General features: G+C 43.2%; 1 protein-coding gene across 4 annotated transcripts in view; it reads right to left on the reverse strand.

The window, feature by feature from the left end:
* MITF (melanocyte inducing transcription factor) overlaps positions 1-23,613 on the reverse strand; it is a 99,279-nt gene that overhangs the window by 60,052 nt on the left and 15,614 nt on the right. Inside the window, exon 1 of one of the 4 annotated variants that reach the window (XM_038149638.1) lies at positions 248-8,427. The exons of the other annotated variants lie outside the window; for them this stretch is intronic. The gene's annotated coding sequence lies outside the window, so the exon portion shown is untranslated. Of the gene's footprint in view, positions 1-247; positions 8,428-23,613 lie in introns of those variants that run through there. 4 annotated transcript variants of the gene reach the window in all.

The following is a 23,613-nucleotide window of genomic DNA, read 5'->3' on the forward strand; positions in this document are numbered from 1 at the left end:
ATGAGCGAGAAAATATTAGTTTTTTGTGGTTGCAAGTCAGGTAATTTCTCTATTTTATTCCTACCTGGGCCATGAGGAGAGGGGGAAAACTAAAACAAAATGATCATATACCACTGCTTCTTCTCCATCTCTGCCAGCCAGCTGCAGGAGCTGACGTGCAGGCACAACTCCAGGCTGGCAGCAGGAGGGACAACTGCTCTGTGGAGCTCTGCTGCAGCTCAGAGAAGAAAAAGGACCAAGGACTTACCCAAGGGATTCATCCTTTCACGTTTCAATCCAAGGCAAGAGTTCCCTGGGACCTGAACTCCTGGTGGCCACAGAACCAAGACTAAACAGAAAGGTCTCAGTAAGCACTGGCTTCCAGAAACTGCACTTCCACTCCTACCATCCACCTCCTAACCCCGCTGCTGCATTTGTGGCTGCCTTTGTTAGAACACTTCTGCAAATGAAAACAGATGAGTAACTATTGCTGCTTTAGCAAACTCCCAAGCCCATGGTCACTAATAATAGCTTTGTTCCTTTTATTACTAAACAAAACCAAAAAAAAAAAAAAAAGTTTAAATGCTTGTATAAAATGCACATTGCTGAATGTTTTCTTTCATTGATCCAGGGCCGTTTCCCCATATGAGCTTAGGCCCAGGACTCTGGAACAATTTCTGTGATCAACACGATGTGGAGTTATCTCAGGCTGTTCCAAGGGGCTTCCCTCACAGAAAAAAAATAAAAAATTATATTTTGTGCTCCTTCATTTATGACACTGGGAGTTCAATTAAAAAATAAATCTGAACAGAGACATTCTTGCACAAACTGGAAGGCAGAGGCAGGTCTGAGCTCCCTGGCAGAAGAGCTGATGGATTCAGGGAGGCAGAGGAGCTCCAGCAGCTCCCGGCTCCTGCCCAGCCCCAACTGTGCCAGGAGCAAACAGGTGGCACACAGGGAAAGGGCAGCATGTGGGGAAGAGAAAGTGGAGAAGGGCAACAAGAGAGGAAGAAAACAGAGAGGGGATGAAGCCATTGCTGTGAAGTGACAGTGGGAGAATGACCGCAGGAAAGCCTTCCCTTGTGTGAGAAAAAGAAACAAAAAAAGCCACAAGAAGTACTGTCAGTACAAAATTCTGCTTTTCCTCTCTGCAATCAAATTAACTACAGGAACTTCTGAAAGCAATAAAAATAACAGGGTCCCAAATCACCCCAAGTCTGCCATGCATTATTTGATGAAGCCTCTCACCATACACCCCCTTTGGCCTGGGGTCTGCTGTAGCCTCCTGCTCCTCCCATGCTCATGCCCCTGGCCAAGCAAAGGCCATGTCTCTTCCCTTCCTTTTTTTGGGGAGCAGTTTTTACACCAATCATGGACTGAAATGTAGCACAATCAAGCCCAAGGCCCCCGTTATCCTACAAATGGTGCTGGAAAACAACTCAGAGCCATCCAGCTTTGGCTGCTCATGCTGGAAGGTAAGCTGACATCAAGAAAAAAAAATTATGCTGAATATTTAAAAGTCAAGCCACAGCATTTTTCCATCCTAAAGCTTCTAGGGGTTTTTAGCTTATTAATTTCTGTAATTGGGCTGACTGCTGCTGAATGATCCCAAGCATTGCATGGTGAATGTTTTTTTTCACAGGAAGTAACCAAGCCAAAAGCAGCGAAAGCATCCTCTTGTTCTTGTGTGAGCCCTTTTCTATTATTTTTTTTCTTAGTTTATTTGAACAATAGCACCATGAAACAGCCTACAATAATGACTGTTACAAAATAGGAAGCTGAATTATTAGGCAAGCTCTGTCTGCGTAACTCAATCAGCCTAGGGAGGATATGACAGGCACGACCAAGACAAAGGACTGGACTCTGTGACCCCAGGCATCCTCCAGGATTCTGTTTCTGAGTTATTAAAAGCTGAAGTTTGCTTTTGCTCCTTGATTAGAGGCACCCTTCCTATAAGTGCAGCAGCAAAGCACTGGCATTTCCCAAGAAAGTCAATCACCAAGTGTGCACACAGAAAGCAAACACTTTGGAGAGGCTGGGATGAGAACTCTACCTGAAAATAAGGTTCAAAATGGAATTTCCAAGTTTAGTATTTAACCTTTTGAGCACAGAGGGGATACACACAGCAGGAGAGGTAAATCATGAGGTAGTATTTAAGCAAACACCCAACAATAGTTTTTGCAAACTAACAAAAAATAACAGGTAAAAGTGGTCTTCAAGCAGTTTAAAAGGTTCAACAGCACAGAAGTCCTACAATCCTGCCAAGAGCATCATCAGGACCAGCTCTGGAGGGATATATTTTGGACCAGTAACCAAGGGCAGCCACCCACCACCCTGTCATTACAACAACCCCACTGAAACTATGAAAATCAGGTCTAAGTGCTCGGCTGAGCAACACTTTGGAGCCAACAGCAACACCAGTGACTGAGCAAGAGCAATACAGGAACCTGCAAGTGAATCATTAACGAGCAATGATTTCTCCATTACTCACTGTGGATATAGAGTTACTGTGGGTAAGATTTGTTTCTAAAAAAAGGGAACAGCCACCAACATGAGCACTAACACATTCATCAAAGCCCAGCACAACGTGGGAAGGAAAGAGGAAGGCACAGCTATCGGGCAGGCTTTGTCCAGAAGAGCTGCTCATTGAGGAGGGCTCCCTGGAGTGGAGCAGAGCAGACGCGCTGGGAGCAGCATCTCACACCATCCCCTTCCACAGGGGTCACACTCAGGGGCTCGGGTCAATTGGGTGTTGATTTTGCATCACACCAAGAAATTATTAACTCATTCTACAAAAGCCATACAACTGTCAGGCTGCTGATAGAGATCAATAACCAACTACTAAAACGTCAACAGTCTGACCTCTAGGCAAGTGTTTCCATACCCCTTCACCATGTTCTGCAGTAAACCCTCCCAGTACATTTTCCCCAAGCATTTGCAGTCTGTGCTACTGAGAATAAGCAACAGGAGAACTGAGCTGACATTCTCAGCCAATCTTTAGGCAAGATTAGCAAGCAATTAAAGCTGTTGTATGAGGAATTTTAAGTGCTCTACAACTTCATGCCAAACAAGAGCTAGTCAAGCACTGGAATTTATTTTTTGCAATTCTGTTCTACACAGAAACAGAGACTAATTTAAAGAAAAGACTTTTTGAAGCGAGGATTCAACCAATTATTAAAACATCTATTATAGTTTAAATACCAATATATCTGAAAGAAAATCTGCATCAAAAAGGGATGTGCAAGATTGCTTGCTACCAGAACATTTCAATTTCAAACGAACTGGGGGGGTTTCAATCACTTTTTGTCCTTTTGTTGGTAAAACATAATTAATGGTAATGCTAATTGCACCCCAGCCACTTTGGGTGCAGCAGATCCTGGGAACACTTCTTTGAAGGCCAGAATTGAATCTCAGCCCCAAAAGCAAACAAGAGCTTTGCCATCCCTTACAACCAGATCCACCAGGACAGGTAGCAGAGAATACAGCTTTTATCCCAAGAGTTGATCATTTAGCTAAAAAAACAGCTAGAAAATCTTCATTAAGTTGCCAGGAAAACAAGAGGGAGTAACAGAGAAAGCCACACATTTCATCAGGGTAAGAGTTACAAGATGTTCAAGAGGAAAAGCTTGGTTTTAAGTACAACAGAAAATAAGGCAGATTTGGGGAACTGTCACCCCCAGCAACAATTGCACAGCTTGCATGGGTCTGACAATAAGGGTTGAAAATAATTATTTTCATAAACACACTCACTGGAGCAGAAAAAGATGTTACAATGAACAAAGCAAGTAAGCAAAGTTAAATAAGCTAAGTGAAGCCTGAGGTACAGTTTCAGACTGATCTGCTGTTCACATAAAGAATGCTCTAGTTGAAGATTAGGGGTGAGAAATAAGAAGTCATTAGCTCTTCTTCAAGGTTCATGATTCAAATCTGACAAAACACACACTTCAGTGTTTCCAAGCTTAAAGAAAATTCCAGCAGGGTCACAGAAGTCGCTATTTTTAGCTGGCTTAATCTCTGTGCACTCAAACACAGCTTTTGTGCATGCACATATTTTGTTAGCACTTAAATAAAGGAAAAAAACCCTCTGCTACCAAAAAATTAATCATCCACAAGTTCTGAAAATGCAAATGAGCTTTCCTCTTAATATTAGCTGCTTTTGAGTGAACAGCACTGAGAAACAGCCTATAACTTTTCCAGCCAAAACTGCTACTGGAAAAAAAAAAACAGGTCCTGGAAAATATTCAGTGACAAAACTGAAAAAGAAGAATGTGGGAAGTTACCAGCAATTAATTTCTTCAATAGGAAACTCTTCCCACCCACGATGTACCTATCAGTACAGCTGAGAATGTTCTGAAGCCTGGAACATCCAGGCTGTGAAGTGTATTGGGAAGTGCCCAGCACTGGCACTGGGAAGGAAAGGCAGCAACCCACAGCTCTGGCATTGCTAATCCCTCTGACAAAAAGGAAATCCATTAGAAATCAGTGGGCCTGTCTTGGTTCCTTGGCTGGCTGCTCACTGCCAAGATGGTTTAGAGTTGGGGCTCTTAGAAGGGCAAAGGAGGTTGGTCCAGAAGACCTTTGGGGGTCCCTTCCAACCCAAATTATTTCTGGTCCAGAAACAATGGCATTCAATCCTTGTCTCTTAATTTACTCATCAAATACTTAAAAATATTTCGTTCATCCACATTAGAAAGGTTTCAGCCACAGGATCAAGAACGACATGGCTCAGGCACTGCATCACTCACTGGAAAGATTAGTAAGAACATTTATAGTTACAACAAGACTCTTGACACTCTTCAGTAACTCCTCTGTGCATGTATTGCTACACAGGCCCTACACAAGTCATTTATTCTCTGGGCCCCTGTTGTTAAATTCTTCATTAATCCTTGTAAGTTTGTCTGTTGACCTGCAGTAATTTTAAGAGATTTGGAGATTGAATGTTCATCCCAGCCAAACTCTTTTAATAGAATTAACTAGAGATCTCATGTAAGCTTTTAATAATGTTGACAACTACTAAAATTCAGTTTGCTGAGCCAACAAGAAACCACTGAAACCTCTTACACATGCTCTCCTCTCCTCATCAAGCACAGAACTTCATGTGGAGGCAGCAAATTTCCTGACTGCTTTCTTAGACACTAATGGATCAAATCTGACTGCACCGAGTGGCTGAATTCCCCTTCTTCCCCCGAAACAACAGTCAACCTTCAGCACTTTTCCTGCTCAAACCAAACATGTGCACACACACAGGTTGTTCAGCATACTGCTACTCCACAGCAGTGCCAGTGTTCCAGAGCACTCTTTGTCACCTATAAGCAAGTTTAGGAAAAGATTATGGCTTGGAGAAGCACCTTTCTTACTGAACATCAGTTTCAGTAACAAATCCACAATACTGAGTTAGTAGTTATTCAGAACTGAAAACAAGAAGTACTCGACCAGTGTATATGCATTGGAAAAAATTAATCAGAATCAGTCAGAATCTCTCCTTGTTAGTTTTCTGTAAGTGGCAGAAATCTTCTAGCAGTCATAATTCATAACCAGCCATCACTTCTCTTAAGGTACGCCCCAAGGAAACTTGATGTACATCCAAACTTCTGCAAGCTTGCTCCTTTCTGTTGGATGCATCTTTCATTCTCCCTAAGAGTGCAAATCATGTTCTGGAAAGGCTACAGCATGCCAGGGATTCTTAAAATAGAAAGGCTGTAGCTGGTGATACTGCAAATATAAATACAGCTATTGCTATAGCAGTGGGAGTAACAGCAGTGACATGGACCCAAAGCAGCCCAGGGGCCAAACTCTGCTGGCAAGCAGCCCATGGCTTCCCAAAACACAAGCAGGAGAAAGGGAACTGCCATTGAACTGTCTGAATGGGCATAATATACACCAAATGAGTTGTGGCAAATTCACAGCACAATCTAACCCTTGGGCTTCAACATTTCTAAATTTAGGTGTTTCAGTGCAGGAAGGGAGGTAAGAGAGCCACAAAAATGCTTTAGTAAGGTAGCAGAGTGAGCTGATTGCAGGTCTGTGTAATTTTGACCTTGCTGTACCAAAAAAAAGCATTTGCAGCTGGCAGCTGGGGCATCGTGTCCAAGTGCCACTCTGGTATGAGCAGGGAAAAGCACAACCCTGGCTTTCTGTAACTGCAGCCTTAAGAGAAGGATACAAACACCAAAACAAGAACATCAAAGGAAAAAACTGACTGAGAAAGGCTTATCCACCAAACTAGCAAAGCCTGTGAACCTTGAAGTCTGCTTAAAAAATATTAGATGTCAAAGTTATCAAAGCTCACCACCAGTCAGAACTGTGGCCAAGTCTAATATAATAATGTCATGTTTATTTTTGTCCCTGACTCCAGACTAGGTGCTCCAGCTATATTTATGCTTCTTGTAGCACTTTTAAGGAAACACACACACTGACTGAGCAGAGCAGTAGAGGGTGTATGAGATGATCTATTCCAGACAGAAGCCTTGCTGCATCACCAAGTTAATAAGCAATTTCAGTCAACAGAAATACCAGAGCATATCTTGGGAAACACTTTCTCCAAACACGTTAAAATGGCTGTTTCTGTTGGACTAAGGACAAACGATATTCCATAGGTTTTGGAATAATTTAGTAAGCCTTGTTTGATAAACTAAAATAAAAATATTTCAAAAACATCATCTAATAGGTGACTAAGCCTTCAGACATGTGAAGATCTGGCCAGTGGTCAGAGCCACTCGAGCACAGAGTCCATCTGGCAGTGTCACTCAAGCCACCAGACACTGCAGCACAGACATCTTGACATAGCAAGTCTTCCCAAAACTCCTGAAGAAAACACTCATGATCTCTTCAGTTTCTGCACAGCACAGAGCACTGGTGGGGAGAGGGGAGACCCCAGTGCCCCAGCACTTGCCTCTGATTCCAGCTGCATTGTCACTGTCTAGAGCACAAGTATTAATTTCTATGTAGAAAACAGACAAACCAGCAAACCCTACAGAAGCTCCACTTATCACATCTCCTCCCTAAGTCAGGCTTAGAGCTTCAAGACAGAAAGTTGCCTGCCTGTCTCTATCCTCTTTTCCTCCTTCCATCTTGATCCTTCTTACCCCTCACCCCACACTCAGGATGACAGGCTGCAGATACCATGAGCTGGACCCGTCACCCACACAGCAGAGTCATTGTTTAAAGATCCTGGGCCAGAACTCCAAGACTCAAAGGAGATGGCCCAGACCACCCTTGGTCAATCTGGACAGTATTCAGTACAGCTCCTTTGCCTTGCCTAAATATAAAGAAAACCAGGACAGATGCCTGCAGGATGCAGATTCACAAAGTACTTGTTAAGAGCAGCTGATGAACAAACACGTTCGGCCGAGACATCAAAAGTTATATTCTTATAATAACAAAAAGCCATGTGCTCGCAGCCACAATGATCACAGGGCATGAACAATTCCAGAGTTTGCAAGGAGACTGCTTCTTCAGATCAACAGCAACACTTGGAGGGGAAAGTACAAGCCTTTAGCAGACTAATTCTTCATTAGGCATCCTGGTGCTCACAGCACTCACAGCACCACCAGGCTCCAAAACACACCTTTTTGGTTTTGGTATTTCTCACACAAAATAGAAAGAGGGCACAGGACACAAAGTCATTTCTCTCCTGTGAGCCCTGCATGGTTATATTCCAGCTGCAGCATCTATAATGTCACACGATTCAGGAAAGCTACCAAACTATCAGAAAACACTTTGCTTGATGGCTGACCAAATCTAAAATACCATTAAGTGCATTGCTGTTCCAATAGCATGTCAACAGCATGTGGATCACCTTCAGCAACACAGAGTTTTTTCACATGCTACTGGTTGCATAAATCAAGAAAAATGCTGCTATTGTAGAAGAACTGAGATGTTTCTATGGTAAAGTTCTTAAGGCATTAGTTGATTCATTTCCACTGCATTTTTCAGGAGCCCAGTTCTTAGATGCAAAGCTGACTGCTTAAATTCTATTAGTCTTGGGAAGGGAGGGGGTGGGTGGACAAGAAATAATAGTTTATGAACAGAATAGAAAAATGCAATCAAGCCTTAGCTTCCAATTCAGTTTTCCTTTGCTGTATGATGGGAACATGCAAATTCAAGGCTAAATTTCTCCTCTTCCATGACAGAAGCACAGCAAGGCTTTAACATCACTAGCACCATGCAGCTCAGCCCTCATGCTAGATCCTGGTTACCCCACCTCTAGCCACAGAAGCAAACAGCTCTGAGCAAACAGGCAGAAATAAATCACAGCGAGATGACAGCTACAAAGCACACATTATGGTTAGTTTGGGTCATGGATGTAAGGATTAATGGATAGCAAACAGAGGATAAAAGAAAAAAAGTGACAGAGAGGTCAGAATCACTTGTCACCCTATCCTGAACACAAAACAAACTCATGTCCTGCCACAAGTGCTTGCTCTCCACCCTAGCCTGGTCTCAAAAGTGGACAGTTAGCAAAATCCTTGCAATTTCCACTTTTGAACAGAAAGTTCTTAATACAGAGAGCAGCCTGTCCTCGTCCTGCAAGCTGAACTTCTAACTACTACTACCATTCTCTGTTTCTGTATTATTTTCCTATCCTTTGCTCCCCAAATAAAGTTCACAAAACAAGAGTTGTGGGGATCACCCTTGGGTTTGTGGTGTACAACACATTATACAGTAGAGAGGTATTGCTGGGATTCCTTTATACTGTGAAAACACAAAGAACCAAGATCTGGCTATTAGGCAGAAAGCTACGGAAATTTCATTTCTTCAATAGTAAAAAGAGAGGGCAGAGAATAAAGTGAAGAGAAGAAAATATAACACAAAAGGACAATGTAGCACAAGAAGCCTTCTCCTTCAGGAGAAAAGGGCACAGGAAAATGCAAGAAAAAAGAGATGCAGAGAAGAAGCTGTCAGGAGAGAGTCAGTGTGTGAGGAACAATCCCAAGGGATGTGGCACAGGTGGAGTCTGAAGCATCAGCAGCATAAGGTAGGAGATAGGGCAGGTGAGGTAAGAGGCAAAAAAAGACAGGGCCAGGAACGTGTGGAGAACACAACTGAGTATCAGTGCAGTAAATATGGAAGAATAGCTGTCAGGGTGTACGTAGAGATAGACAGATGGGACAGGAGATTAGTATTTACAGGTTCAGGAAGAACTTAACCATCAGATCTTAAAAAAGGGGAAGTAGTGTGGAAAAAAAAAAAAACTTTGAAGAATTGAGAAAATAAGGACAAGAAACCCCAAGGCTTTTGATTTTGTTCTGTTTAAGGAAAGGACAAGTGTTGTGTAACAAAATCTAAAGAGCAGCTTCACGAAATGAGCTAGTCAGAGTTCACTCTCCATGCATGGGACCATGCCCAGCCCCAGCCATGAGCAGACAGTACAGAAACTTCCCTTCTCAGGAACCTGCAGGAGGAGAAGCAGCCTGCTGTTGCTGTTATTGTCTGCCAGGCCTCTCCAACTCCAAGCTCCAGCCCTGACTATTGAGCTATCCCTACCTGTCAAAGAATATCACTGCCAGTAGCTTAAGGCCATGATTACCAGTAATTGCAACTAATCCAGCTCTGGCTGCATGGAGGGAAAGGTTGTTCATGTTCTGAAATATTTTGCAATAAACCCTTATTTTACAAGCCCACAGGAGAGTTTTACTTGATGGCACTAACATCAGATGAAATAACTACAGGACTTGGCGAGGCCAAGGATCCTGTTCCTCACTGCTGCTCATCTCCATCACCTGAGGGTAAGCTGCTCCCTTCTCTCTTTATTTCCCCATTTGCAAAGCAGGGATGATGATAAAGGCCTCTTCTATGAGGCATTTTTTGAATTAGAAAACACAGCCACTGTTGTTCAAGCGCAAACAATGGTCCTTGTTCTAAAGGAAATGGAGAGGGGCCAAATGTTGGATGTATAACCCAAGCAGAGCTGCACCAGGGGAGTGCAGTCTGGCAGAAGGTGCATGGCAGCCCAGAGATGCCCAGCAGCACTGGCATTAAGGGGAGGAAACACTCCCCCCTCCCTGACTGCTCTCCCCCTTCCTCCCTGCACCACCCAGAACAACACACACAAAACATTGCTCTGCTCAAGCAGCTCAGCACTGAGAGTGTTTAAGCTCCAGACACATATATAAAAATAATTACAAGAAATGCTGGGATGCTGGAAAATTTGCTTTCATATTCACAGCATGTTCCTTTTGCCTCTGCAGTTTCCTTCTGCTGCCTCTGCCCAGATGCGAACCGAAACTGGTTAAGTAACAGTGCAGTTCACCCCTGATGATGCAGAGTTTCTAATGAGGGACTTCCCAAGAAAATAATACCCAGACTTTGAGTAATAATTATTCATACATGTTATAAATAAACACAGCTCCTAATACTTTTAATTAGATGGTTTCCACCAACAAGTTATGTTCCCTTGAAATATTTATGTCGTGAAAAGAAACCATACAGCATTTATCCTGTGATGGAGGAGTTGAAGAGTGGACTTATATCAAAATGGACTTACTGGAGACCCTATTACAGCTTTCTCTTTCTGACTGGTAAAAAAGTGATGAGGACCAAAAGCATTAATACACTCTATTACAGACATTTGAACGAAATTACTTGTTTAAATGAGTAAAGTTTTGCCCATCTGCACTAAAAGTTACAATAACATTTAAAAGCATTAAACAAAGCAGCTGCTGAATGACTCGTGTCTGCAATTCCTGACAGCTTCCTGTATGCAGAGGCTTCTATTTTGCCACATTCCCTTGAGCACACTGGGTATTTTACCTACTACCTGGAAACAGTTTATTTATCAAAGTCACAAAACCTAAAGCTCTGTATTTCCCCCTCCGTATTAGCATATCGGGGGGTTATGCACATCCACTCATACATACACCAAATCTCTATCTGCTACTTAATTACTTGTTTGCACTGCCACAGAGCACAGGAGCAGTCAACATCAATCAGCATCTTGTACAAACAGCACCACACAAATAGCAAACATGACCACTCATGTCCTGAAAAACTTTAATTATAGAAGACAGACAACATAAGAAACATGAGGGGAGACAGAAGAGTGCCAGGAGACAGCAGCAGTCCTTACAACAGATGCTAGCCAAAGGGTTTGTTTGTCTTTTTTAATAATGACAAAAAAGCCTGAACTACTTCATACTGTGGATTTCTTCTTCCCTTTGAAGGAAGGAAAAATATCTTTTCCATATGAAATGGTCAACTCATTTTGATGCAACAAAGCCAACACAAATTTTTACTTGAAACAGCATTGTAGCTGGGAGTCCTCCCTCTCTTTCCTCCCCAAGTGCTGCTCTGCTGACCCTTCCCCTTCACTTTCTTTGAATGAAGCTGCCATAGAAGTGTTGCAGCAAAAAGTATCTCAACATCATCTTTACCTGCCAGTTTATCCTCTGCACTGCAAGCTGAAGATCTCAAGGGAAAGAATGGAAGACAGATGGCAAAAAATAAGCTCATGAATCTCTTTCTATTAAGAGCAGCTTGTTAAACAACAACCCAAAGAAACTGGAGAGATGGGGCAAAAAAAGACCATGAGGAAAGAAAGGCAGGTAAGCAGATTCAGCCAGACACCTGCTGCAAAAGCTTTGTGAGATGACTCACCCCGTGTTCTGCTCCCCTCTCCAGCTTAGCTCAACACTGGATCAGAGGGATGTGCTACACATCATGAAAAAAAGGGTGGAGTTGACAGAACATTTCCTGGGCAATCACAGGAGCAATAAGCAGCCTGTTTGTCCACCCAGTGCAATTACAGGAACAGCAACACTGCTCAAACACACTCAGCACGCCAGAGAGCCCTGAGAACTGCTCCATCAGCCATCAGCCTCAGTGCAAGAGGCTGGACAGAATCTGTGCCTGGGACAGCAAGCTCTAGAGCACATGGCAACCACTGGGAACAGTGCAGAGGCTCCTGGGTGCCACCAAGAGCTGTAAAAACATGACACCCACTCTCTGCCATCTCTCAACTTACAGCACAGTTCCCTAATAAAATAATTTTAAATGGCTCACAAAGATAACAATCATGGAACTTGATCTGTTGGAAACAGAAAAAGCTTTGGGAAGGGGAAGCAGATGTGCTGTAACACAAGACAAATTTGGAACAGTGACTTCCAAGATGGAAAGGAAGAAGGTTGAGAACATGTAGGAAATGATGGCAGCCAGTTCCCTTTACTAACAGACAAAACCACCTCCACACTGAAAGAGCAAGTACAAGAAGAAAGGGATGGGGAGCATCCTGGGGACAGAAGATGGACATGGAAGGATAAGGAAAGTTCTCACAGCTAAAGATATATTTGACATACTTAATTTCAAGCCAGAAAGAATGGGCAAGAGACAGATTCTAAAGGCTTTGAGTTCCTCTTTGTGCTGCATAAAAGACCTAAGGATCTTGTAGGGATGCAGTCCCACTTATTCCATCAGAAGGCCCAAAGGCACATACACAACAAAGAGAGGGACTGAAGCCAGAAAGAGGAGATGAAGCAGAAACTCACCTTGACATCAGCTCCCAGCCAGGCTGCTGACACCTGCCCTAGAAACCCTTCTGAAAAAGCTCCCTCCAGGCTGGAATGTCTCACACTGTCCTGCTGTCTTGTTCCCTTCTCCTGCTGTCTTGTTCCCCGTGGAACAAGACTCCCAGTGCCCCATCACCTCCCCTCACACATCCAGCCAATACCTGCACATCCTGTGCTATTCATCTTTCTCATCTTCTCTTCATCCTCATAGCAGAGCTATTACCTACAACACTCCTAATCACAGTTAATTGGGTGTCTGCTATATGGAAGAGATCCATAATCTTCAAAGCATCTCCCAAACAAACTGGAGCAGGAGCGATTTCCCCCTCTGCTCATGGCATTTGGCAAGAGCACAGCAGCAGACATTACACCAAGTAGCCTTTTTGTTTCCACTCCCTGAGTCACAGCCCTATGCATCAAAGATTGATTTCACACCTATCTGGGATGAATGAGCTTTCCTAAACGTTTATGACATGCTTAAGAAAAAAAAAAAAAAGCAGCAAGGGGAAGGCATGACTCACCAAGTATTTGCTAATCTATAGCTGATCTGCAGAACTTGTTACATTTGTATCGTGTTTCAGAAATAAACGTGCAGATTTCAACACTAATCTCAGACCTACAGCACAGCACTTTAGAGTTACGGGTTACCACAGCTGCTGGACGGACAAACCACACACAGCAGCCTTCTCCAGAAGACATGAAAATACCAAGGTACACAGATCAGTCAGAAATAAAAGGCTTCCTTAATATAACATACTTATAGATTCAAGGATTTTCTCGAACTCTCCTGTAATCTCTACTCTCTTCTATCAGGTGTAAATGGCAGCATAAACTCAGCAGATTCAAGTTTATTTTACTTCTTTTTACCCACCAAAATTCTTCTCAGGTTTCCAGAAGGACCACGTTGTCTCTTCCCATCCTCAAAGGTATTTGGCACAAGAAGAGGCAACGCCTGTACCAGAGCTGAACAGATAAACTGTCTCCCTTGGCTGGCTGAATCACTGCCTTAAATTAAGCACAAGGATATGGAAAATCCCAAGCTTTCCTTTGCCTCCCCATATTCCTACTCCCTGTTTCAAGGGGGAAGTCCCACACAATTTCAGGAATCAGTTTTGCCCCCAGGTGCAGGCAAGTACAGTACATGACAGCTGGCTCCAGGTTCCTCGGCCCAGCTATGTGTTCTTCTCCCAACAGCAGCCCCTGAAGTTACTTTTAGGAGATGAATCCATGCAGAATCCAACCACACAGGTGGTCTTTATGCAAGGAAAGGGACAGTAACACTCAGAGGCAGACCTGGAGCAGTAGTTCCTTGTTTAGGGAATCCTGCAAATACCCCAGCACAGACTTTTCGCACCACAAACGTTGAAATCCGCAGAAGCCAAGCAGAAAGAAATGGCACCTACAGAAAAAGTTGAAAAATCCATTTTGCATTGAAACTACTGGGGTGGGGAAGGGACAACTAGGGAGGCTGGACCTACCACAGCCAGTGCTGCCCACAAACTGAACTCCGAATTAGGAAGATGAGAATTGACACTACAGACCGTACCACCAATCCTTGGGAAGCAACCTTCACAACAGCTATTATCAATTCAATAAAAGAAAGTAAAAAACCCAGTTATTAGGGAATAACTAATTCCCAAAGCACAGAGCTGTGTCCACTCTAGCAGATGCTCACTTGACTCAGAGTTATCCAAGCACATCCAACTCTGCCAATCCCCCAGCAACAACCCAACAGCAGTGATGTTCACAGGACACAGGCAAAGGGTTTCCTCTCCCAAGCAAAGCCACACACATCACTCCACATACTTTCATAGAAACTCTTTTATTTTCCTTAATCGGCCAAAGATTTAGGACTGTGCTGTCCCACATACAAGAAAAAATGCAACCTTAACAGCAAAACCTAAAACACGCACAAAAATAGAGATGTAAAACCTCAACACCAACGTTTCTCTAAAGTTATATCCATTGATAAATTAATGGACATCAAAGCAGACAGAAGACAAGGAATTCTGCAGTGCTCACACCTGAGGCAGAACCTCCCATGTTCCACTGCCACCTGTCAGATGTGATGGGACACAGAAAGTACATCATGGCAAATCAAGCTAAGTCCCTCAACCTCCACCAAATCAAGGTGGGGTTTCTGTCGAGTTAGGGGTTTTCTTGGTTGTTTTGATTCATTAGTTTTAGGGGTTTTTGATACTTTCCCTCATTTTTTTTCCCTTTTACTTCAGCAAACCCAAAGCCTTTTTGCTAGTTTTGATGCTTTCTTTTCCCCAGCCCTATTTTTACTGTGTGTGGGCACTTGAATTCTCTTTGATTACAAAAGAATTAAGCACTCAACAACCTTAAAAGCCGTGTTTCTTTTCAGTATGTTGTTCCTATTGTATTTCTTTTATGTTCCCCTTCAATGGCTACTAACATACCAAGCCCAGGACTTTGTTTTTTTTAAATGAAGCAGATCTCCTGACAGCACTGGCAACAGAGGCACTGCTTGAACAGAGGAACCAACAGTTACTCTTAACAGTGCATGGTAATGAATGAGACAATCCCTATTAGCCCTGGCTAATAACCACAGTTTCACACCCTACAAAAGTCCTGCTGCTTGGCGAAAGAGGAACAGGCAACCTTCAATTAACTCCTTCTTTCTTGTTTAAATATAGTTTCCTGAGCTTACCGGTGACCAAATCCCGTTTGCCTAACTCATGAGAGCATTTTATTTTGGTGGGAAAACTCCAAGAATTCGGCTTTCACTCAAATAAAATCTGAAACTGACTTCAGGTTCTCTTGTGGGCTTAATGTCACAATGGAGGAGTCTGATCTTTTGCCAAGACATTAAATCTTCCTCTCTGCCAGGTAAATTCTCACTGGGTAACAGCTGGAAAAGAGCTGGATGACTGACACACACGAATCCAACAACTGAAAATAAGCAGATTGATCTGTTATTCCCATTCTTGCCAGCAAGTGTTGCTGTTTACCAAGGGAAAGCAAGAATGGGGAAAAAAATAAGAAAAAAACTGCTAAATTTTCTTATTGTGTTTGTACCCAAATCTTTCCATGCAGAATTCTGATTCATCAGTTGAAACTCAATGTGGCTTCAGAAGAACATGCTTTCAATAGCTTCTGAAAGCAGAAAGCTTGCAGACTGTTTTCTGAAAAAAAAAAAAGAACATGCATATGATCTTCTGCAGTGTTGATAAGCACATAGCAAATGCCCAGGGAGAAATTTGTGCGGGGAGATAACTGCAGAAACTATACTTAGTAACAGAGTTCTGCATCTGTTAAACTAACTCTGTTGGCACTGCGCTGAAAATTTATATTCACTAACACGTGTTCCAAATGTTGTGAAAAAGATACTATTTTAAATCCTGGTTTATGTAACCTGAAACATCTCTGAGAGCTCATGGAGGTATTTTCACTGCGTACCAAGGAGGAGCAGAGCCTGGTGGTCCCCAGCACAGTGGGGACTCAAACAAGAGCCAGTGGTGTGAGGACAGCAGAAGCCTTCAAGTTAAAATCACAGCAAAAAGCAGAGCAAAGGGCCAGCACCCACAGAAACAGGTTATACAATCACAGGCCTAAACATGGATGAAAACTAAGGCTTTAAAATCGGGGTTTTGCTGTTTAAATCACTGTCACTCAGCACATGGAACTGATCTTTAGCAAAACATTTAAGTAAATCCTCGATGTTCAGTATACCATGACATTCCGTTTTCTGATTGTGCAGCAACATAGGATTCCCAGGCAAGCCATAAAGCCCTTAAGAGGCCTGCAGATGAAAATAATACAGTGCAAACCTCATGCGTGCCAGTGAATGAGATAGGAACTTCATCTGAAGACAATGAAGCATTAGATCCTCAGTTTTATAGACAATTATATTGATCAAGCTTCCAATACTTGTTTTAGCCATCTTATTTCACCCTGCAAACTACTTTTGGCAGGGCAAAAGTTCATTACAGACTATTTATTCCCTTCTATCATCAGCCACTTCTTTAAGTCCTCCCATTTTATTTTTGGACACTCTCAGGAGCTGGGTAGAAGGTTCCTCTCTCCCCAACAAACTGACAGTGCCTCCAAAGGTAGACCAAGCAGAAACCATGGCAAACTACTCCTTTTTGCTAATTCCTCTGTGGTTAGGCCTCTAAGTGCCAAACAGAACTGGATCCCTGGATGCAGCTGCAAATAATTGCTGTCAAATGGAATAAGACCATCCACCTCTAAACCCATAGCTGAAATCTCATCAAATGGCTGAGAATGGTCTCTGTGCTTGACAGCACCTGAAGACCACTGTGACACCTTCCTGCAATTATAACTGAACCCATGAGAGACCCAAAGTTTGAAAGATTCTGGAGAAAGAAAGAGAGGGAGAAAAAAAAATAAAGCCTGAAAGTTGCAGGGACTCCAGAAAAAGTGTTTTTTACTCAGTTAAACAGCCAAAAGCAGTATTAGACGGTACCACCCACAGCAGATTTGCTCAGAACCCCTTCCTCCTGGCTCTCAGGGGCCATATCTTGGTACCAATTTTGAAAAGCAGCCTCCCCCTTTAACCACCATCCATTAAAATACTTTTTCTTAAAGCTGATGGTACAGACAGGCCCTACAGTAGTTGCAGAGAAGGTATTTTTTCTTGCTAAGCCATCCTCATGGCAACAGCCAGAAATACCCTTCAGTAACCCCTACGTGTCAACAAGCTCCATTCCAGCCCAGGCTGTTTGGTATAGCAGTTCTTTCACAAGTCTCTGGTGGGACTGTAAATTCTGGCAGTGTCAAATACATTTCCTTTTATTACAAAACCATTTTGAAGCCATCAGAAAGACTTCTCATTTGTAAACTAGCACTTCTATATTTAGGATGTTACTTGGATTACAGATTTATTTTTTCTTCCTGACAGTGCAGAAATGGAGGAAAATAAAAGGCAGGAACACAAGCAGAGGCGAGCAGGCAAGTTTTCAAATACTGGAAAAGGGTTTAAGCTCTTGGAGAAGGGGACTGTTCCTCTGGATTTGAAGGAAAGGCCCAATTCCCAACTTCCAGATGAAACACTGTCCCTAATTTCACTCCTCTGTAAAATGGAAACTCTTCCTCTGGCCAGACTCACCTGCAATGTGACTTGTGGTTTGCTTCAGAAAGCAAAGGGTCAGGGTGTTACAGGGATGTGGGGTGAAAACCCAAAGATTCACTGAGTACCCAGATAGGAGAGGACCACAGACTTCCATAACTCCCTATTTCTTCTCTGCTGAAAGCACAAATACAACCTACTGACCCCACAGCCAAGCCAAGGGAAGCAGGTCCCCCTCACAAGGCATCTGCTTCCCAGAGACTTTTAGAAACACTGGACTAAGTTGTTTTAACATGTACACTGAAGTAAATCATGATATGGACTTTGTGAGTCAAATAAAATATGACAAATAGTTGATGAAAATACAGATTTCAAATTTTCAACTAAACTAAGACACTGGGAGAACAAACAAGTCTCCTGTACGTGCAAAGATGAACAGAGAACACAGCTTGGTGTGAGAGACTGCTACATAAATTCTAAATCAAACTAACAAACACCACTGACAGGATAATGACTAATACCCCATGTAAAGCAAAACTCTTTCTTATGGACTTAGGAGATTTTGGTGTCTTGGACTGGATTCTCCCAACTCAGATGAGTTTGTTTTCACCAATTCTGGAATAACTCACTCAATTACCTTCTCAGGGTAAACTATATCCAAGATTTTGATGCCTTGACTAGAACCTGCTCTGCTGCTAAAACTAACACCAAGGCCTACCCAAATGGCTTGGTACAAATAAACTGGGGGAGGGCTGCATACATTACTTCCCAGATCTCTGGATAGACTTTTTTTGGGGGAGGAGGGCACTGTTCCAATAGTTTCTTAAAATTACGGCAGCAGAACAGAGTGTGAAGCTGGGTGGCAAGGAGCTGCCAACACATCAAGCACTTGCAATGATTCATTAGTCCACACTTTGACGAGTTGTTCCTGGGTTGGAAACAACAAGAGAAAGAAGGAACGAGACATCCAACCTGCCAGAGCTTGGCTGAGTGGTACCCAGACCCCAGGTGCTGGGCAAGGGCATGGCAGAGGCAGAGTCACACTCTGTCCTGTTCAGCACCCTGTCTCCAGTGGGAAAGGGCACAAGCCCAGCTACTCTGTGTGCTCTGCTTCCCTCCAGCATCCACAGCCATTAATTGAGGGACAGAGCAACCCCAGTCCAGCTGCCCTCAGTGCTGGCTTGTCCATGAAACTGCCCAATCTTTTTGAGCCTTCCAGCACAATCTACCTCCACAGCCTCCCAAACAACCAAATCCATGTGTTAACTACCTGCTTAAGATTATTACTTTCCCTACAAGCCTGTACTATTTAATTTAATGTGTTTACTTTTATTTTAATCCAGGTAGGTATCTCGTGAAACGATGGAGAAGCGGTTTGCGTCTTGAAGTCATATCCATTAGCTGGTAGAAGAAAGAATAAACCAAGAGAACTGGCAAGGGACCACTTTGATGGCTCAACATTTGTAGTCAATCATCATCTGATATCTCTGCCTGTGCATTTTCTTTGAATGAAAACATTACCATAACTTATTTATTGAACCCTAATCTCTGTCTGTTTTTCCTATTGAAGTTTTTTCCAGGCTTCCAACCCTTTCCCTTCCCCCGAGAAAGGGTCTTTGAAAAGTTTTTATCAAATGTAATGTGTAATTGAGCCTACTCCAGCTATTTCCAGATGGCCTTCAGTGTGCTGAAGTTATGCACTCATGATTTTACAATGGAGAAGAAATAAATGGAAGCAAGACAGAATTTCCAAAGCAAGAACCTTGCACGTACCTCAGGAATTACAATACTTCATTTCTTCTAATAAAATCACACAAAATTGGATCCAAGTCAGAGATACCAAACTCCCAATGACTTCACCCTTGTCTCCAACCCAAACAGCTTTTTCATGGAAAGAGGGCCACAGCACATGCAGGTATTCAGACTGCTGGCACACCTCACTGGAATCTCTTGCCTGAAAATCCAGCCATTAACATATGGAAGAACTGGAGCAAGTGCTTCTATTTTTATCATACACCATCTCTTCTGAGTTATAATGTTCTCTGCATTAAAGGTATTTGGCAAAAGACAAAAAAGACAGAAAATTGTGAATTAGGATCAAGAATTACAGCACAAAGCTTAGTCTGACCATCAGCATGATGGTACTGTTTTCTGTATAGAGTCCTCATTCAAGTCTTGTGCTGCACAGTACAAATATTCTCACTAGAGGAGCTCCTGAATAGCATTATCAGGCAGCTCTTACAGGAGGACAGCCTGGAAAATGAGGAGACAAATGTGTCTCCATGTTCCTCCACATCTAAAACCAGAAGCCTCAGTAAAGCAAATATTCTGCTTTTGTTTCAACAGGTTTTGTCACTTCACCACAGGCATTACTTCCTTGGCATGTCACATCTTACCTGAGACCCTACACCTGTCCAAGGCCTGGCTGCCATCAATCTCTGGGCTGCAATAAACCACCACAAGTACCCAAGGGGACAGAGCTGGGAGCAGAGCCCCAGGTTCCTGATTCTCGAGAAGGAAAGCTGGAGGCTGGTCACCAACAATGCCACATTTCTCCAACAACACCTGCTGAGTGCTTTATCCCACTTACAAAGCAAGATCCTCAGAGGTACCTCCAAGTGTACCTGCCCTGACCAAGTCCACCAAGAGCTCCCTCCAGGGCAGGACACAGAGCAAGGTTCTGCCAGCAGCAAGGCAGTGGGTGTGCTAGAACTCCATCCCATCACGCTGACAGCTCTGCCTCATTGTTTCCCCCTGCAGCCATCTGCTTCTTGTGTCTTATTCTGCGATGGCAGAGCTGCTGTGAAGCAGCCCACCACCTCCCCTCATGCTCACACAGCACCTACCAGCAGCACGGGATGCTGCGTCCCGAGCAGGGACCCAAAGTGTTACAGTAGAATAAGTCATAACACATGGAACTAAAGCTGTTTACAGAACATGGTGTTGTTGGAGCTTCCCAGATATACTGCTGACAGAATAATATCACATTTCATCACAATTTCCCTGATGTGTGTCAACAGCAGAGGAGCCCTCTTCAGCCAGTGCAGCTGAAAGCACCATGTATCAAAGGTGTAGGTCTATATTCAAAGCTGCTGAGGAGAAACAAGGTTTATATTCTGATTAATTGTTCAGGATGAAAATATGGGCTCTGACATAATGTAATAGCTATTTTGGCACAACTTTTGAGGAGCATGAGTAAGCAGCCTCTCCTAATTGATGTGCAGATCCTGGAGTGGGTAGTAACTGCATAATAGCTTCATGTTGTCTTCTGAAAGTTAACACAGATGTGAACCCTGCCAAACTAGTCCACAGTTACCAGCAGCAGCTACTCACTGGAAGAATTTAACCCCATTTCATCCTTTATCTACACTTTCTGTCTTCCATGGAAAATGGATTAACACAGGACAACTGGCCATCACAGCCTCAGTCAACACAAATGGATCCAGGCCTCCATGTGGCAGGAGGACTCCAGCAGTCTGTCAAAATCCCTTGGCTAAACAAGTTACCATCCAGCAGCAGAGCAGACAGAGCAGCCAAGCGTGTGGTTAGACAACAGCTAGCGTGTTCTAGGACAGCTCCGCTTAGTCTTTAGTCAGAGGGGTTAGTGTTAACCTGCATTATATGGTATTTGCTGTGAACCAGGACTTTGCACACAGATAACTCCTGCTCTAGGGCTGACAGCAGTAAATTATTACACAGAATTAACTCAACTATGCTTGAGCTGTAAGATGATTAGCTCCCTGAGTCTGTATTTTTGGGTCATGGTTCCTCTGGAGTAAGCATAAAGCTCAGAAGAGAGCCCTGGCAGGTTAACAGACCACTGGCATATGCTTCTTGTTCATTTCAGAAATTCAGTACGTCAAGAATCAGACACAAACTGGATTCATTGGTGAAGGTGCCACTGGCTCTAAGTGTGGTGCTTGTCACACTTTCTACTGGAATGCTGGTTTTAAGGCAGCAAAATTCAACCAAATACAAAGAAACAACCACAGGCCTGCAACCATGCAACTCACACATTACTTTTACCATGTTTTTATAAGGTCAGCAACATGATTTTAAGTTCCATCCAACCCAGCATAACTGCAAGCTGCCACAACAGGAGGAGTCTGGCCCACAGTCTGGTTCTCAGTCCTCTCTTGGGTTGGGTCTCGTAACCGTGTGGCCATAGCACAAGTCAGTTCTGTCAGCAGATAGAAAACCTTTAATTTTTGAACATGTGTGGTCCCTTCGCAATGCCATCAGTGAGATAAATTCTCCTTACAGTCATTCAGCAGCCCAGGTCTTTCTCAGGACTGAGCAGAGCCATACCTTGCAGAGATCAGGTGTAGCACAAAACCACACCCACTTAGTGCAGAGTCCTTCTGACACGCGTGAGGTGAACTTTTACCCCACATTACTGCCTTGGAAATCAAGTAGCTAAGTAAGTGATAAGAAGCTATTTTTTACCTTAAGTCACTCAAATGATAGTGAAGAAAAAGCCTCTTCACATACCTAAGTTAGAGGGGAGATGGTTGGAAAACACTGAGCCTTCTCCATCTTCACCGCCAACATTTTCTGAAGTAGACAATGACAAAGAATTGGTAGAAGTGCACTGTCATGTGAGAATGCACATTACAGGGCAAAAGCATGATGGACAGCATTGCTCTGCAATTGTTCACGTTCTGAACTGGATCTGTTACACAGTCTCTGGTCCCCAGACCAGAAAGAGATGTGTAATCATAATTTTGTGCATTAAATGTCCAGTATAAAAGAGGAAACCTGTGCTTTATATTTGCAGTCACCCAAAACTCTTGGGCAACAGAAAGTGGTGCAGTGTTCCAGGCTGTTTGAGAGCCTGTACCTTATATCCAAAGGCAAGTCAGCCTGTACGAACCAGTGGGATGCCAGCAGTCCAGCCCTGAAAAGTGCAGGACTTACCAGCTGGCACATACTCCACACATCACACGTGCAATAAACTGTCACTTTCTGAGGAAAATTAAACACATCTGTACCCAGTGCTAGGAGTAGTTAAACAGTCCCCTTGTCAAAGGAGCTGGGGACTTTGCTTTATAACATTAATGGCTGTGGTAGGATGTAAAATACAGGCACAGCAGCGTGAAGAGCTCTACCAACTACATCACAAAGACCAGGCCAATTTCTGTGGAGCAACTCTGTTGCCTGCAGGTGTAATTCTCCTTCATCTACCACCTTCTGCGCCTCTCTCCAACAATAAACTCTGCAGAATATGCCGGAGTTGGGGTGCAGACTTCCATTAGAACAGAAAAGGGGATCTTCATCTTTATACACCTCTCCCAGCCCCTGCAAATGCCTCACACCTTTTGGCAGCTGTACAGTCGCAGCCATCCCATGTCCAGATTGCAGAAAAAGCTGTACAATAAAACCTCAGTGCAACAAAAACTCAGTGTGCAACGTGACAAATACCAACTCCACTACTAACTCCCGATTTAATTCAGAACATCCCTTAACCTTGCAAGTGCAGAGGCAAGGCTGTGCCTTTAACACACTTCTCATTAAGAATTCAGCTCCCTGTAAACTGCATATAATCAAATTTCTGCACTACCCTGTTTCGGTTTCTCATTACTGCATATCTTTCATGTTTTAATTCACATGACATTAGATTTGCTGCACTAAATGAGCACCTTCTGAACTCCAGAATAAAATGGAGGTTAATTACTAAACCAGATTTTTAAGTGAGAGTAAAACTCTATTAATGCCTAAAGCAATGCTAAACTTGACAACTTAATTGAAGTTAAGCATTGCAGAGTTAAACTGCCCCAACAGCTTTACTCCAAGCTGCAGCTCACACATTAAGACCTCCCAGGATCCCAAATTTTACACAGATGACAGGGGACAGGACTCCTGACTCTGAATCTTGCATTTGCAGTGAGCCACTCAAGTGGCATTTTGTGATGGCTTTGTAAGCAGATGTCCAGACCTGTCCCCCATCTGCTTCTCACCTGCCTCATCCACACCACTGAGCCTTGGGATAAACATGGGGAGACAATGAAAAGCAATGGGTGAAAAGAGCTCTCACTTCATGAATTACAGGTAGAGGTAAAAACTATCAAGATCTGC

This window comes from Motacilla alba, chromosome 12 (genome assembly GCF_015832195.1).
Source record: "Motacilla alba alba isolate MOTALB_02 chromosome 12, Motacilla_alba_V1.0_pri, whole genome shotgun sequence".
NCBI classification, from domain to species: domain Eukaryota; kingdom Metazoa; phylum Chordata; class Aves; order Passeriformes; family Motacillidae; genus Motacilla; species Motacilla alba.